Consider the following 15,935-nt stretch of genomic DNA (forward strand, 5'->3'; position numbering starts at 1 on the left):
GCTGTCTCGGCTTATGTAAGGCGCTATTGCCCAAAATGATTACAATTGGGATTTGATCCCTTCTTGGAAATAAATGGAAATGGCAGAACCAAAAATTAAATTGGAGGATGATTGAGGAAGTTTCCCTTCTGTTGTTCCTGTGAATGGCCTCTGTTCAAGCCACGTCTATTTCGTGTGCATCCCTCTGCTACTCAACTGATTTCTCTCATTTCTTGCTTTACTGCATGAACAACTAGTTCTGTGGAATGGGGAGTGGGTCGCTGCAAGCGCATGTCTCAAGGGTCCTTTGTTATGTAGAGTAAGGCTCCATGCCAAGTCATTAAGTTTTTGTGAGCCTCCCATAATGGTTTAATGCTACCTATACTCTACTTAATATCACAACTACCGACCCATCCGCCTTAAGAGCTTTGCACAATCCTTTCGGCGCTCTGATACACCTTTGGTTGCGTTGACGATGTAACAAGTCAGGCCTTTAGATGTGGGCTTATATTGCTAAAATATCATGAAACAAGCGCGTTTTGATTTCCCCTTGGGCCCCTTTTGCTTCAAGCCCTTTCTGCTTATTCATATCACCCGACCGTGGGTTGTGACTGAGCGCTCAGTGCTCGGGAGCTAAGGCTCTCAACTACTGTTTGGGGGCCCTTTTCCTTTGTAACATGGAACTCCTTTGATAATTCTCTATACTGCATTGGCCGATATCCTAGATGCGAAATCCTTATAAAGTATAACATATGAAACATCGCATCCAGGGACCCTTTTCCTTATCGCAATCGCATCCGGGGAGGAGTATTGGCGGGGTAAAGCGGGGTAAAGAAACTTACACTTTGTGCGACCGCCAATCACCAATCTGTGGGGTGACTTCATCATTGACACGTGTCACCTAGAAATTGCCCCATAAGACCCCTGAAAACGCTGAAACCAAGTGACACGTGTCCACCCATACTACCATGCCAATGTCTGTTCTGCCACGTTAGCAAAGATTTAAGTTGCCATTTCAGCTCTGAGGACCAATCATATGTTGCCACATGGCCCCGCTTGAAGGAGAGAGACAATGGCTTGCCCGACCTTGTTTTTGCAAGAATTTCCTTTATAAACTGATTTAGACCTCCCCCGGAACTTTAACACTCAGAGCCCAAATTATCAGCAGTTTGTGCTATCAGCATGTTTCACCCCCCCGTAATTCCTTAAGGATGGCCCATTGTAGGACTGTAGGATCGCAGGACTATGGGATCGTTGGACTGCAAGACTGCGCACTATGAAACTGCAGGATCACGGGAATGGAGGGTTGTTGTTATGCGAGATACAAGATCGCGGTACTGCAGGACTTGCGGGATGCGAGATTGTGATATCACGGGACTGTGGGATTTTTATATTGAGAGAATGCAGGACTGCGGGATTGCGGGATCACCGGGTGTGGGACCGGTGGGATGCAGGATTGTGGGACTGCGATATCACGAGAATGCGGGATGCGATATGGCTAATATGTGGGAATGTGGGATTTTCTATGCCCGGGGCCCTCCAATGTGCTCCGATATGTGATTTGCCTTTGTATTTGGTCCTTTGGTGTTTTCTCTTTGTTTTCCAGCTTTGCCAAGGGTAACTTCACACATGCTCTAACTCTGCTCCAAGAGTCAATTTTTGGACTTCCATATACCATTGGAAATGTCTTTCTGAGCATTAGGAAATGGAGAGGGTCTGATTTATCTCTGAGAGCTTTTGTGGCATTGGAAATAGCTTCAAAATTCACTGATTTTCTGCACTTTAGGTAGCTGATAACCTTATAAAGCAGTGAGTGACAACATTGGCTCCAACTCAGGACAATGGTTTGCTAAAAATGTGCTGAGAACATGTAGACTGGTATCCTTCACCATTGGGCATGGAGTCGGAAATATATGAACTTTGCAATGAGAAAATCCCCATGCGGCTCTCCTCATCCATTTACAATGCAGAAAAATAAATCCTACCAACTAGAAAGTAAATGCTTAGCTAGTGAACTTATTTATACACATTCCTACTTATGCATAGGGCTCAATCCACCAAAGTTAGTTCAACCCTCCAATGGAGCTAGGCCAACATTAGAGTATTGGGCCTTATGCCTTCACACTACTGAAAAATAAATAGGCACACACCATGAAAAGTCTTGAAATAAAGAACCTGATACATGTTGTTGATACAACCTCTGTTGTTGGCTTAAGAATATGACCATGTACTCAGCCACAGGTTCATGGAATTCACAAGGAAAGCTTGTAGTTGGCTCTTTTTCATGAGCATTATATTGACTAGTATCCTCTTGGCTAGGGCAACCACAAGCACTACTTGGCTCTTTTCCTTCTTCACAGATGGGTCAGGAAGGGGAGGGTGATTTCTCTTCTTTGAGGACTTCGGGCTTAAAGTAATTTGGATCTAAAGTTCCCTTCCCCTTGTCGGCTGGCCTAGGAGGCTCTTTGGAGGAAGTGCCTTCGTTTTGGTCATGTACCCTTGATGTATTTCAAGATGACTGAAGAGCATTTCTCTTATGCAACTGAGCCATTATGAAATCAAAGAAATGCTTGCATCAATCATCCATCTCATCATCATTTATCTCATCCTCCTCTTCTTCATGCGCCCTGACTTCTTGTTTTTCATCTGAGAAAGAGGAATATTGTCATTGAAGGTTTATATTTTCTAAATCCAGTTTTATCAGTCTATATAAGGAGTTCTTTATTGAGCTTTCCATCTCTTCCATTTCTTGACAAATGTAGCCACCAGAGTGTTTACAATTAATATCCAGGCAGTTGATTCGCCAGGGTGTTTATAATGAAATTGACAGTGGAGTTGCCAAGGTGAGAGATCTTCAACCCACACTTCCCTTGCTCAACTAATAGAGGAAATGTAAAAAAAAATTGTACCCAGGGGAAAATATTCTAATCTATTCCCTGGCAACGACAACAGAAAGATGTTGTCACTTCAAATCGCACCAACGACACAAGTGCTACAAGGGAGATAGAAAGCCTCCTAGAGATAGCCTCTAGGTTGACTGTTGACCAGTACCTAGGACATCTTAAAGAGAGGAGTTCTTAAGAGATAATCTATGAGGGGTTTTCAACACTCCAATTTTCACGTAAAAAGGTAATAGGATGGGCTTGGTTCAATAAGCCTTCACTGAGGTAGTTTCAAGCCAACACATGGATCCAAATGTTGGGGGTATATTTGGGGCAATCTCAAAGAGAAATGGCCTCTTCTTCTGGTGGCCGACACACAACAATGAGACAGCTTAAAACTGAAGTTGTAGAAATGGTGGAGAGGAGGAAAGGAAGGAGGGAAGTAGATGCATAGGGTTGTAACAAATAGAATCCTAAGTAGCAATGTTCTAGCAGAAATATGGAATTCGATGTATAGGGCTGTAAACAACATAGAATCCTAAGCAAATATTTTCCAATAGAAATATGGAAGAGGGAGGAGGTGGAGTGATAGAAACAACAAAGTACTTATTGAGATTTCATGCCTATAACATGGGTACCTCTATCACCAAACAGTGTGAGAAAGGTTGTGCTCATACAGGTACTATAGGCTAATCAAATAACACAAGTGAATCTATAGTTACTACAGGTACTATAGGATAATGAACAACACAAGTAAATTTGTAATACACACGGACACTTTTCTCTATTTAGTAGCGAGGGTAAATCCATTAACCAAGGAGAAACCAATAATCTCATTACACTATTTGAGAGAAGGAAGAAACACAAATGAAAATGAGATTAACGAGTGGAACATGCTGCACATTAATCATGCTTGGAATCAACAGGGAAATGCCATTTATCTTAAAGATTCCAAATAACTAGTCCATACATTCGGCACAATATCAGTAAAGCCCCCATAAAAACAAATTGAACCAAAATGGCTTCTCAGAAGTCAGGCCCTGTGGGTGAGAAATTTTCGAACCGGCCAACCCCTGTTAAATATCTGAGCCATAGCTCCAACTGTCTACTAGACTAGTTGTCTCGACTTATGTAAGGTGCTATTGCCCAAAACAATTACAATTAGGATTCGATCCCTTCTTGGAAATAAATGGAAATTGCATAACTAAAAAGAAAATTGGAGGTTGATGGAGGAAGTGTCCCTTCTGCTATTCCTGTGAATGGCCTCTGGCAAGCCATGTCTTTGTCATGTGCGTCCCTCTATTGCTCAGCTGATTTATGTCATTTCTGCCTTTACTGTGTGAACAAATAGTTCTATGGAATGGGGAGTAGGTCGCTGCAAGTCTCTGTCTCAATAGTTCTTTGTTGTGTAGAGGAGTGATGTTCCATGCCGATTCATTAAGTTTTCATGAGCCTCCCATACTGGTTCAATGTTTGCCATAGTCTATTTAATATCACAGTTGCCGACCCATCTGCCTTAAGAGCTCTGCATAATCCTTTCGCCACTCTAATACACCTGGGGTTTCATTTACGATGTAACAAGTCAGGCCTTTGGATGTGGCCTCTATCACTGAAATATCATGAAACAGGCATGATCTGATTTCCCCTTGGGCCCCCTTTGCTTCAACCCCTTTCTGCTTATTCATATCACCTGACCGTGGTCTGTGACCAAGCGCTTAGCCCTCAGGGGCTAAGGCTCTCAACTGCTGTCCAGGGGGCTCTTTCCTTTGTAACATTCAACACCTTTGATAATTCTCTACACCACATTGGTCGATATCTCGGACGTGAATACCTTATAAAATATAACCTATGAAACATCGCATCTGCGGACTGTTTTCCTTATTGCAATCGTAACCAGGGAGGAGTATCTGTGGGGGAAAGAAACTTACATTTTGTGTGACCACCGATTTCTGATCTGTGGGGTGACATCATCACTGCCACATGTCACCCGGAAATGGCCCCATAAGACCCCTAAAAACGCCAAAACTGAGTGACATGTGTCCACCCGTTCTGCGACGTCAACAATGACGTCAGCTTCCATGTTAGCTCTGAGGACAAATCATATGCTGCCATGTGCCCCCCCTTGTAGGAGAGAGAAAATGGCTTACCTGGCATTGTTTTCATAACTATTTCCTTTTTAAACCGATTTAGGTCTCCCCTGACAATTTAACACTAAGGGCCCGAATTATCGGTGATTTGTGTTATCAACATGTTTCACCCCACCGCAATTCCTTAAGGATGGCCCATCATAGGACTATGGGATCACGAGACTATGGGATTGAGAGATCACGGGACTACAAGACTGTAGGACTGTGGGATGGCGGGACTGCAGGACTGTGGGACAGCGGAATCGCGGGACTATGGGGTCACCAATATGCGGGATGCAGGACCATGGTACTGCGGGACTTGCGGGATACATGATTATGATATCATTGGATAGTGAGACTACGATATCGTGGGAATGCGGAACTGCGGGATCACGGTATTGTGGGATGTGGGACCGATGGGATGCAGGGTTGCAATATCGTGGGACTACGAGACTGCGATATCATGGGAATGTGGTATGCGATATAGGCGATATGCGGGGTTGTGAGAATGCAGGATTTGTTGTGCCCGGGGCCTTCCAATGTGCTCCAATATGCGATTTGCCTTTGTATTTGGTCCTTTGGTGTTTCCTCTTTGTTTTCCAGCTTTCCCAATGGTAACTTCAATATGCTCTAACTTCTGCACCAGGAGTCCATTTTTGGACTCCTATATATCGTTGGAAAGCTCTTTCCAAGCACTAGGCAATGGAGGGGTCTGATTTATCTATGAGAGATTTTCTGGCATGGAAATGACTTCAAAATTCAATACTTTTTTGCACTCTAGGCAACTAATAACCTTATAAAGCAGTGAGTGACAACAAGCTAATTGAATACCTAGACAAGAAAATAATTCATCCAAATTTTCTAGTGAAAATGGGATCTCCATGACTTACAATAATCTTTGGGTTTCCATGTATATTTTGAATTATTGCCATAAATTTAGTAGCAATTGTACTAGCTTTAAAACTATGAGATAATGCACAAAAGTGTGCATACTTGGTAATTCTATCAACTAACACCATGATGACACTTTTTCCTTCGAACTTGGGTAAACCTATGATAAAATCCATTAAGACCTCGTCCCAATGCTAACTTGGAATGGCTAAAGATTGTAACAAACATGGGGTATTAATTATCTCAACTTTATTTTGTTGGAAAACCAAATATTCTACCATAAACTTTTGAATATCATATTTAAGGCCATCCCAAAAAAATTCCTTCTTGACCTTGTTGTAAGCTTTCAAAAATCATGAGTGCCCTCCTAAAGGATAGGCATGCAATTCCAAAAGAATCCTTTGTTTGAGTTGGGAATTCTTACATATATATAAGTGAAATTCGTACCATAATGAGTCATTTTTCTGGATAAATGTATCATATGTACTAGGATCTTGCTACAACTTTTGAATGAGTGTCCAAAACCCTTTGTCATTCTTCCATTCCTCCCTTGCTTTATTTATCTAATCTGGTTGGATAATAGAAATGTCGTAGAGGAATGCTTCCACATCCTCATCCCTTCTTGAGAGTGCATTTTCAACAACATTTTGCTTCTCCTTCTTGTAGATGATTTCAAAGTCATAACCCAACATCTTAGTGACCCATTTTTGCCACTCTTCTGAAGATAATCTTTGTTACCCATTTTTGTTGCTCTTCTAAAGATCAACTTTTTTCCAAAAATTATTTAAGGCTATCATGATTTGTTTTTACCTTGAAGTGTCTTCCCATTTAACACCCTCTTCCCACATCTACCCAAGTAACTGTCCAACCAAGGTAAACATGTGACGAGAGGCTACTATGATTAGATTCAACCTCCTATGTGACCTTAAGGAAATGGAATCAATGGAAAAACAACATTCATACCTTCCACATCAGCTAAAGGACCCCTGAGAACCATCCTAACACTTCAGGAAGCTTACCCCTAGGTCCCACTGAAGTTTTTTATCACATGACCTCTAGATGCTCTCATACTATAGGCCTACCAGCATTCAAGAGGCTTTGGATGCTCTCATGCTATAGGTATGCCAATGTCCATGGACTATTTTTTCCAGTTCTGTTCCAGCGTCCTTGAGATTTAAGCCACTATTTCAGGCCCAGTGCCCAGGTCACTGCCCAAAATGGAATGACACCTTCAGAACAGTAAAATAACAGGGAGACAATGATGCAAAAGAAAATAGTTGAACAATCCCTTAACCAAAGCCCTACTAGCCATGACATGCATTTCGTCAAACATATCACAAATATGTAATCTACAGGTGTAAACAACATATTTAAGCATAGGGATCTCATACTTATCTGAGAATCGATAAGGACCTTTGTTCCCTCATACCATTTGCTGAATTATCATCTATTAGGTCATAGATACATTGTCCATTCATTTATAAGTAAAAACATGATGAGAGCCATACATAACCACTATAATAAAACACATCCATAACCAACATAATAGAAATAGAAATACCAATGAAATCACAACCATATGATCCACATATGAATCATTATAATAATCATAAAAATACAAGGAGAAATAACCTCTCATTAATGATGCAAAATCCAAACCTGAGATGGGACTACCACATTCCACTCGACAATAGAATGGCTCAGCTAAATATCTCTTTATACATTCACCCTCATGCCATATTCCAAGCATGAATGTGGGGCTCAAACCAAAAGAACCAACCAGGACATCCTGAGGCTAAACCATCTCACCCTCATCAATAGAAACTAGGCTTTACCATAATCCATCTCGGATCACTAGGCCAACATAATAAACATGTCATAACAGGTTTTACCATGATCTCCATCTGATCACTTGGCCAAAACAAGCAAGGATGCCACCGAATTTCTCCACCTACACCGTGAGGAATTTTCATGTCTCCTAGTTTCTTAGGCTTTACTGTAATCCAAACTTGAATCAATAGGCCTTAAATGTTGATCTAGATTGTCATTAATGGCAATATGAAGCCAAGGAGCTATCAGAGCAGAGCTATCAAAGTAGAGAAGAGAATCAAGTGTAAGAGCAAAAGATTGAGGAGGAGCCATATCGAGAGTATCACATGTAATGTATGCCCAAGAAGGAACGGGAGGAATAATTCATCAAAAGAAGCAAAGAGGAACATATCAGAGTAGAGAATATTGGAAGTTGTCATACCAGGAGCGTTATATTGGAGCCGAGGTATGGAGGAGGGCAGTGGAGTCGTATTGGATGGCATTAAGAGATGAACAACAGAGATGAGTTTTTGTCCTAGCGGAAAAGGAATCCGAAGTAGAGCTATCGGAAGCCAAAGGAAAAACTATCGGATGTATCGCATATGCTAAGAGTAAGATCCATAACGGAGGAGTTAACAGTTAATCTCATGGTTAAACAATTAAGCGCTTTATTTAAGTGATTGATTAATGCACGTGGTTATATTCCAAAAAGAGGGTTTGTAATAGTGGCAGTGGTTTTTGGGCAGATACAAAATGGTAAGTGGTATTTAGAGGAGAGTGCCCGATTCCATTCAATGGTTGACATGTAGCAACTAGAGGAGAGAAAAAACCACTCATTTTGGGTAAGTAACTCTCGTGCAAGTAGTCCACCTGAAATGCATGTAGGCCGTTGGATCTAGCACAGGTTGATCGACGACGAAGGATCAATGAACGGTTTTGGGTTGATCAAGTTAAGTCGGGGCCGTTACATCTGAAGAGAGGAGATCTATGGTGCAGCAAGCTTCCGATGGATTGTGTTGATCGGACCGAGTGTTGATTGTCGGATCTAATACAGAAGAAATTGACGGTGTGGAACAAGGACTCCTATTATATCGTGCCCTAATGGTATATTGTGTTCGTCGTATCAGGAGTTATGTATCGCAGTGTTTAAGGCCTTGTCACATTAAAACTCTGATTGCAATAATACTGCAGACCCGCTGCTCCATTGTAATACGCCCTATTGTAATATTGCGTCCACCGCGTCGGAAGATATGTATCGCAAGTTATAAAGGGATGGCACACTATAAACTACGATTGCGATATTACTGTGGACCCGATGGATTCATTAAAAATAGTTTATAATCATATCGCATCCAGCAGGGGAATCGGCTATCGGCCATCGACTATACTATGGGCACGACTTATAAAGACCTCTAGAATGTTGTGATTGCGATTGTGGGTTTAAAGGAATAACTCTGACTGTTCATGAATGTTGCGATTGTCGTAAAGAATAATTCTATTGTTTGAATAATAATAAAGATGGCCTCTCTTCCTAATTAACATGTCCTGTGAGTATTGATGAATTCGAAGAGACAGAGGAAGCCAAAGAGTGAGCATAGAGGAAGCTGAAAGATCAAGCGAGCATTGACGAAGCTAAAGCTCAAGCGAGTGAGGAGGAAGCCAAAGGTCAGGCATATTAGGCGTATAAAATAGAGAACAAGGAAAGTTTAATGTTGTTGGTGAACTATAAGAAAAAAAGGGAGCTGAAGTTATGGCAGAAGTGGAAGGAACAGGAGGACAGAAGTAAGTCATAGGTCCAGCAGGGTTGGGAGCAGAGAATTACAACAAAACAGATATAGACAGTTACAGTAGAGGGTTGAGGCCCTTGATTTTGGTGCCTCAGAACTGAAAGGATTGGTGTCCTTGGAGTTGGTGCTCCTAAATTCAATGTTGATTCCTTGACAAGACAGAGTTGGTGCTCTGGAGGTTGGAGCCTCACAAAGAGTCCAAGTTGGTGCTTGGCAACCGATTGAAACCATATATATATATAAAAGCATCTATTCCTATTATCTATTTTTGTGTTCCAAATATAAAGGTTTTTAGCTAATAAAAATAATAATTGAAAAGAAATATTGATTCACCCCCCCTCTCAGTATTTCCAACAATTGGTATCCAAGCGGGCTTCTTCATATCAGCCTAACAGCTTGAAGAAGGATAAAAAGTCATGATGAGAAATCAAGAAGTGTCAGGAAGACCTCCTCTGTTCGATGGCACAAATTTTGGTTTCTGGAAAAAGAGAATGTCCTGCTACTTAATGTCTCTTGGACTTGAAGTTTGGCATTCGGTCTTAAATGAGTACATAGCTCCTTCCACTCTTCCAACAGATCAAGACGAGAGGAAAGTCTACGTTGCAAATGCAAAAGCCTTAAAATCCATCACTAGTGGAATCACTGATTCTGAATTTACAAAAGTCATGAATTGTAACTCTGCCAAAGAAGTATGGGATAATCTAATTATCTTATACGACAGGGACTCCAAAATCAAGAAGGCATAGCTTCAAACTCATAGAAGGAAATTTGAAAGTCTAAAAATGGATGATGAAGAAAATTCTAAAAGGATGGTATACAAAAAGAAAGGGTTCAATAAGAATAATTTCCTCTCTAAGCAAGATGAGTCTGATGAAGATGAATTTGTAGTCATCAAAAAGAAATCAACTAACTAGTTCCCTCATCGCAAATGAGGTAACGAAGAATTAGATGAAGAAAATGACCATGCTGGAAGCCAAGAAGTATTATTCATGGCATTCACAAATGATGATGACTCGAGGCTGGATGGAAATGTAGATGAATTGTTAATAAGTGCCATTGAAGAAAATGAGAAATTACGGAATAAAATCATTTCTCTCAAGGTAGAAAATGAGGAAACAAAAAGAAAGGAAGATCTCTTGAAAAATAAGCTAAAAGAAAAAGAAGAAGCTTGTGAAGAACGTGAAGCCAAAATAGTATCTCTGAGGAAGGAATTGGAGCAAGTTAAAAAGAGTTGGAAAAGCTCTCAAATACTTGACACTATCCTAAATAATCAAAAACCTCAACAGGACAAATCTGGAATAGGTTTTAAATGAGAATCATCAAGTACTAAGAATAATGTGAAAAGCTATGCCAACGTACTTTCCAGCAACCCAAAAGAAGAAAGATCATTTCATCAAAGGCTCATCCTAGATCCAAAGAATGAAGAGAGAGTAACTCCAAGGAAGAATGTTGATTTGAATCATGGATGTTACAATAGATACAAAACAATATTTCATCAAAGGCCCATTGGTGGGCCCCAGTATTGCAGCAATAATGCTGCAACTCCTAGAACTCCCTTCTTTAATTTTATCAACCTGGTAGTTCGTAACAAACTTGGAAGCACCGGTGCTGTATGCACAAGTACTAGCTCTTGCCGCAGCTGTCACTTGGTCAGCTGGCACAAGTCCGCTAGGGCTCAAGCCAACTTCTATGAGCTCTTAGAAGAAGCTTTTTAACTGATGGATGGAAGCTAACTCAGAGGAAGTTGATCTACTTGCAGAAAGAAACTGAAAGCCAAAAAGTAACATAAACCCTAGCAAACCCTAATTCTACCAGCTACTCCTACTAATGCAGAGGAGAGAATGCAAACTATTAGAAGAGATGCCATTACTTCTATGAAGGTACAATGCACATGCCTAGGCTATCTCTATCTGAAGGAAACATATTTTTGTGTTTTCAAATAAGTTATCAGAATTATCATGCATGTGTTTTCACTGGCTTTTTACTGTGCAGGGGTGGATCAAGGAAGGGGAATGCTTGGAAAAGGTTGGGAAGGCTCAGAGAAGGTCTAAGGAGTCCCTAACACCCTTCCAGAGAGTTTCACAAAGTTTAGCTATCCAGCAACCTCACTTGTGAGCTTCTACAAGAAGTTTGCAGGGGTTCTACAGGATGTTTCAGGGATTTCTACAGGATGTTCAGGAATTTCTACAGGATGTTCTAAAATTGGATTTTGGAGGATGGGTGAGTGAAAGAGGATGCATGAATGGATAGAGAGGTAGGGTAGGGGTCTGAAATGACCCAGTGACTGATGGATGAAGTGATGAGGATGTGGAAAGCTAACTTGACTTAAGGAAGGCTAAGGCAATGGAAGAGAAAGAAGGTAGGGTTACGTGGGCAGAAGAGTAGTTGTGAGACGAGGAAGCTAACTAGGAGATGGAGTAGCTGGCCTGGACGAAGCTTAGGTGGATGAGAGAGAGATGGATATGCCCTGCACGGTGTGTACTTAACCGAATCAACCAAATCCTGCAAACAATCAAAATCTTAGCTAATCTATCCTAACTATCAACGAAACAAATGAATAGCAGCTTTATTTCCAAAGAGAACCATGTACAACACCTAATCAAAGAAACATCCACAAAGGTCTGAATGCATGACTAACTTCTACAAATGAAGACATTACACCAAAGATTGCATGGTCAAGCAAACTAGTGTTTTTGTGGGCAGCACTGTTTCTGCAATTCCAGCCCCTAATCCAATAAGGGAGTGGTGAAACTGAGAGTGCAGACAACCCTTTTTCTGGGGCTTTATCAATTATTATCCTATCAATCTATTCTACACATCTGAAGCAATTCTATTCCTCAACAATGACCTATTTAACCAACACAACTAAATCTTGCTCAACAGAACCACGTTTCAAATGCATAAAAGGAAAATCACAGTGCTTAAAGGAAAGATAACAATACAAAGAAGGAGGCCCTAGGCTCTCAGGTTGGGCCCAATCCTGAGAGCTATGGCTCCTATAGAAAACTCAGAGCTGATATCAAATCTGACTGCTTCCCATTATCAAAAAATAATCATAAGTCAAGAGTTATGCCAACAATGGCTACAAAAGAACAAAACAGAGCTAGCAGCACTGTAGTACAGAATATGCAAGAGTTTTTCAAAAAGTCCTTTTCAAAGGCTGAGGCCTTAACATTTATACACCACGAGGCCCTAGTTGGCCTCCTAAATCTATGGGACTTGGCTGCCCAAACTGTGAGTGAACAACTCAAAATCTGTTTGGCTGCCTTCTAGATCCGGTTTTGGTGGCCTTTGGAGCTCGGAGTTGGGGGTGAAGATCCCGAGGGAGGCTATTTAATGCCATAGACAACCCCCTTACGAATCCTCAACCCAAGCTTAGTTGTCTCCTAGCCCATGTCTGCTCGGTTTTGCTCCAACATGTGTCAAAAAATCCTGAAATGAGCACGTGTTAGCCACCTAGGAATAGTGACTACCCTTATTTGTAAAAATTACATAAACATACTAAAAAATAATGCATAAGTTATGAAAAATGAAGGATTTGAACAAGGGTAATTAGGCTAAATGAGCCCAAAATGTTACCAAATTTGGGGCTCATCATCACCCCCTTGCTAAAATGATTGCTCATCCCTGAGCAGCTAGTCCAGCTCCTCGTCTTTCATTGCTTTAATTGCCACTCTCACATCCCAGGCTTCTGAAGTAGTATCCTCCTCACTGTCATGGAACCCGGCCTTCTTTTCCACCTCTTCCCACTGCTTATGCTCTTCTTTTTTTGTGCTTCCTTCTACCAATCCCAAAAGCAAAGGTGGGCTTAGCTTGAGGCCGATCCAGCTGGCCTGGAGGTTCTGCATGGACTTCTTGTAGAGAGGTACCTGTACTAGGCCCTCCCTCATTCTAGTTGGAGTGTGATACTCCCTGATTTTGAGGTTGTGGGACAATGTGTTCCACCTTTGGGTGCAAGCATGAACACAATTGTCCCCTAATAATTGCTCCATATCCTCGAAATGTGCTATAGCTTGAGCATACTGATCCATGTATTTTAATAAAGGCTGAGGGTTGGTTGCTAGGTGTTGGTGGGCAAATATCAATGCAGTGGGGTCCCCTGGCTCTGCTCTAATTAACAATGGTTCATGTAACTCTCGGTTCATAACATCTTTGACCTCTGTCGCTCTCTTTTCTTCGTGGTTTAACCATGAGGTAAATGCCATCAACTGCATATCTCCCATGACTGTGTTGGGGTCCCATGAAGTTACGTTAGGAAGGGCCAAATTATGGAGGTAGAACTCTGATAGCTTGGCCTTGTCCTCTGTGGAGCTGCTGTTGCATAAATCTATGAACTGTTGGGGGTTTTGGATCTGGGAGATACCCCTCTGTGCTAATGCATTAATTTGGAATTGTAGCCACTGGTCCCGTAGGTATAGGCCATAAGATTTGGCTGGCTGCCTACATTGTAGAGCATCCATAGCCCAACTAGCCATGCAGGCCAGTTGTGCCTCTTTTTCTTACAACTGCTGTTTGAGAGCTTGTATCTCTATATTTGCTTACAATTCCCTTTCCTGTAGTTGGTGGATTAGTTCCTCAAGATTAGCTTGCATTCCTTCTTTGCCTTGAGGTTCTGCTGTAGTGTCCTCTGATGCTATGCCCCTTTCTTTCCTCTGTTCCTATAGCTGCAGTTTGAGCTTCTCATTCTCTTCCTATAGAAATACTCGCTGGCAGTTTCCCACGTGTTTTTCCATAGCTAATTCCCTTCTTGCCTCCTTGAGTTATTCCTCCAAGGGGCCTATATCTGCTACTCCTTTAGATTTAGCTATCCTCATCCATGTGTGGGTCCTCACTCTTTCTTCCTCCAGCGCAAAGAAAAGCGACACTGTGAATTTTTGTGGAATAATTTTCCCAACCTCCAAAAATTTATAATAAGAGCTCAAGCTGGGCTGGGGGCTAGGCTCCATAATGTGTTCTACCTCTTCTTCCCTTTGTGGTGATGTGGCTGCCTCCCCCTCCATTCTTTCGGTCTCCTTGAGCCTGGCTAATGTTTCCTGTAGAACTGCTTCAGCATCCTATAGAGGGGTTTTTGAAGCTGACCTTTCCATTCTCTCCCTCCAGGTACTTTTCTTCGGGCTCCCTCACTCATAAGTGACTGATACTTTGGAGGGGGACTTCTCCTTTGGTGAGGTAGGGGTGTCTTCAATGGTAATTGGGTCTTTGGATGGAGGTTGGGGCTTGCCGGTTTTAATTCTTACACTTCTCCTCGCTTTGAAATACAGAGGAGTCTCCCTCTTTCATTTCTCCTTTGGCTTGGGAGAGGTACTTAGGGTGGCCAGCATAGCTGCTGCCTCCCTAGCAAGAATTTCAGCCGTTTTCTCCTTCTGTTTTCCTTTCTCAGGACTTCCTGTAGAAAGCCCTGTAGTGGCTGATTTCTGGCTTCCTGTAGAAGCCGTTTTTAACTTTCCTGTAGAAACAGATGGCACCGTTTTAGCCTGCTTGGCTGAGGGTGCTTTTTCTTTCAATTTTGCTGAGGCTGCCTTAGAGGTGCCCTCACTGACATGGACTTTTTCAGTCCTTTCCACCCTGCTCTGTAGTCGTTTCTCCCTGGGTGTTAGTGTGGTTTTTTCACCCTCTGTTTTGGCAGCTTGGTCTTTCTCTTATTTTCCCTTCTGTTCTTTCTTTGGTGTTTTGGCCATGGTTTCTTGGCCTTTACCTTTCTTCTTTGCTTGAATGGGTTCCTTCTCCTCGCTGCTGGAGGAGGTGAGCTCCTCAGCCAACACTCGGATGTCATCATCCTTAGTCAAATTTCGAAAGGTTTCCCAGGAGAGAGGGACAGTGTACGTGTGGAGTGCATTTTCCACGAGGAGCTTAATGAGCCCATGATGGGCTATCTGGTCTAGCATTCCCTCTCTCAATTTGGTGGCACACTCAGTCATGGACTGCAGGAGGAAGTAAGGAATGCTCAACTTTTTCTCTTAGGGTAGGTCCATTTGGTGCCTAAGTTCTGTGAGTAGCCGGAAATGATATCCATACACGATGCTGAATCGCCCCTCGCACGTGATATACTTCATAATTTGGAGGCTGACCTCACTCCAGAACGGCTCTAGGCTAGTTCTTCGAACTCCATTCTTGTCTTCTGAGAATTATTCCTCTGGCAAAAAGAACTCCTTCTTAGCTTTCTGACCCAGTTTTCTCTCCTCCTTATCCCAAGGTACCCCCATCGGTAGATCAGTGAGTCTGCTAATGAACTGTGGGGTGAGTCTGAGGGTCAAACCTCTGAAGTTGACAACAGCCAACGTCTTTGACTTTGGCTGCAAGGATCGCAGGAATTCTTCTGCAACCTTGTCATCGTGACCTTGAAGCTTGTCACAGAATGACATCCATCGTGCACGAGAAAACAAGTCCACCATCTCAGGGGTTTCCCATAACTTCTTTGAATCTGTAGGCTCCTTTCTAATGAACCCTCCCGGCATGGTAAA

Source organism: Pinus tabuliformis, chromosome Q (assembly GCF_031772625.1).
Source record: "Pinus tabuliformis cultivar Carrire ecotype Pingquan chromosome Q, CPIR1, whole genome shotgun sequence".
NCBI lineage: Eukaryota > Viridiplantae > Streptophyta > Pinopsida > Pinales > Pinaceae > Pinus > Pinus tabuliformis.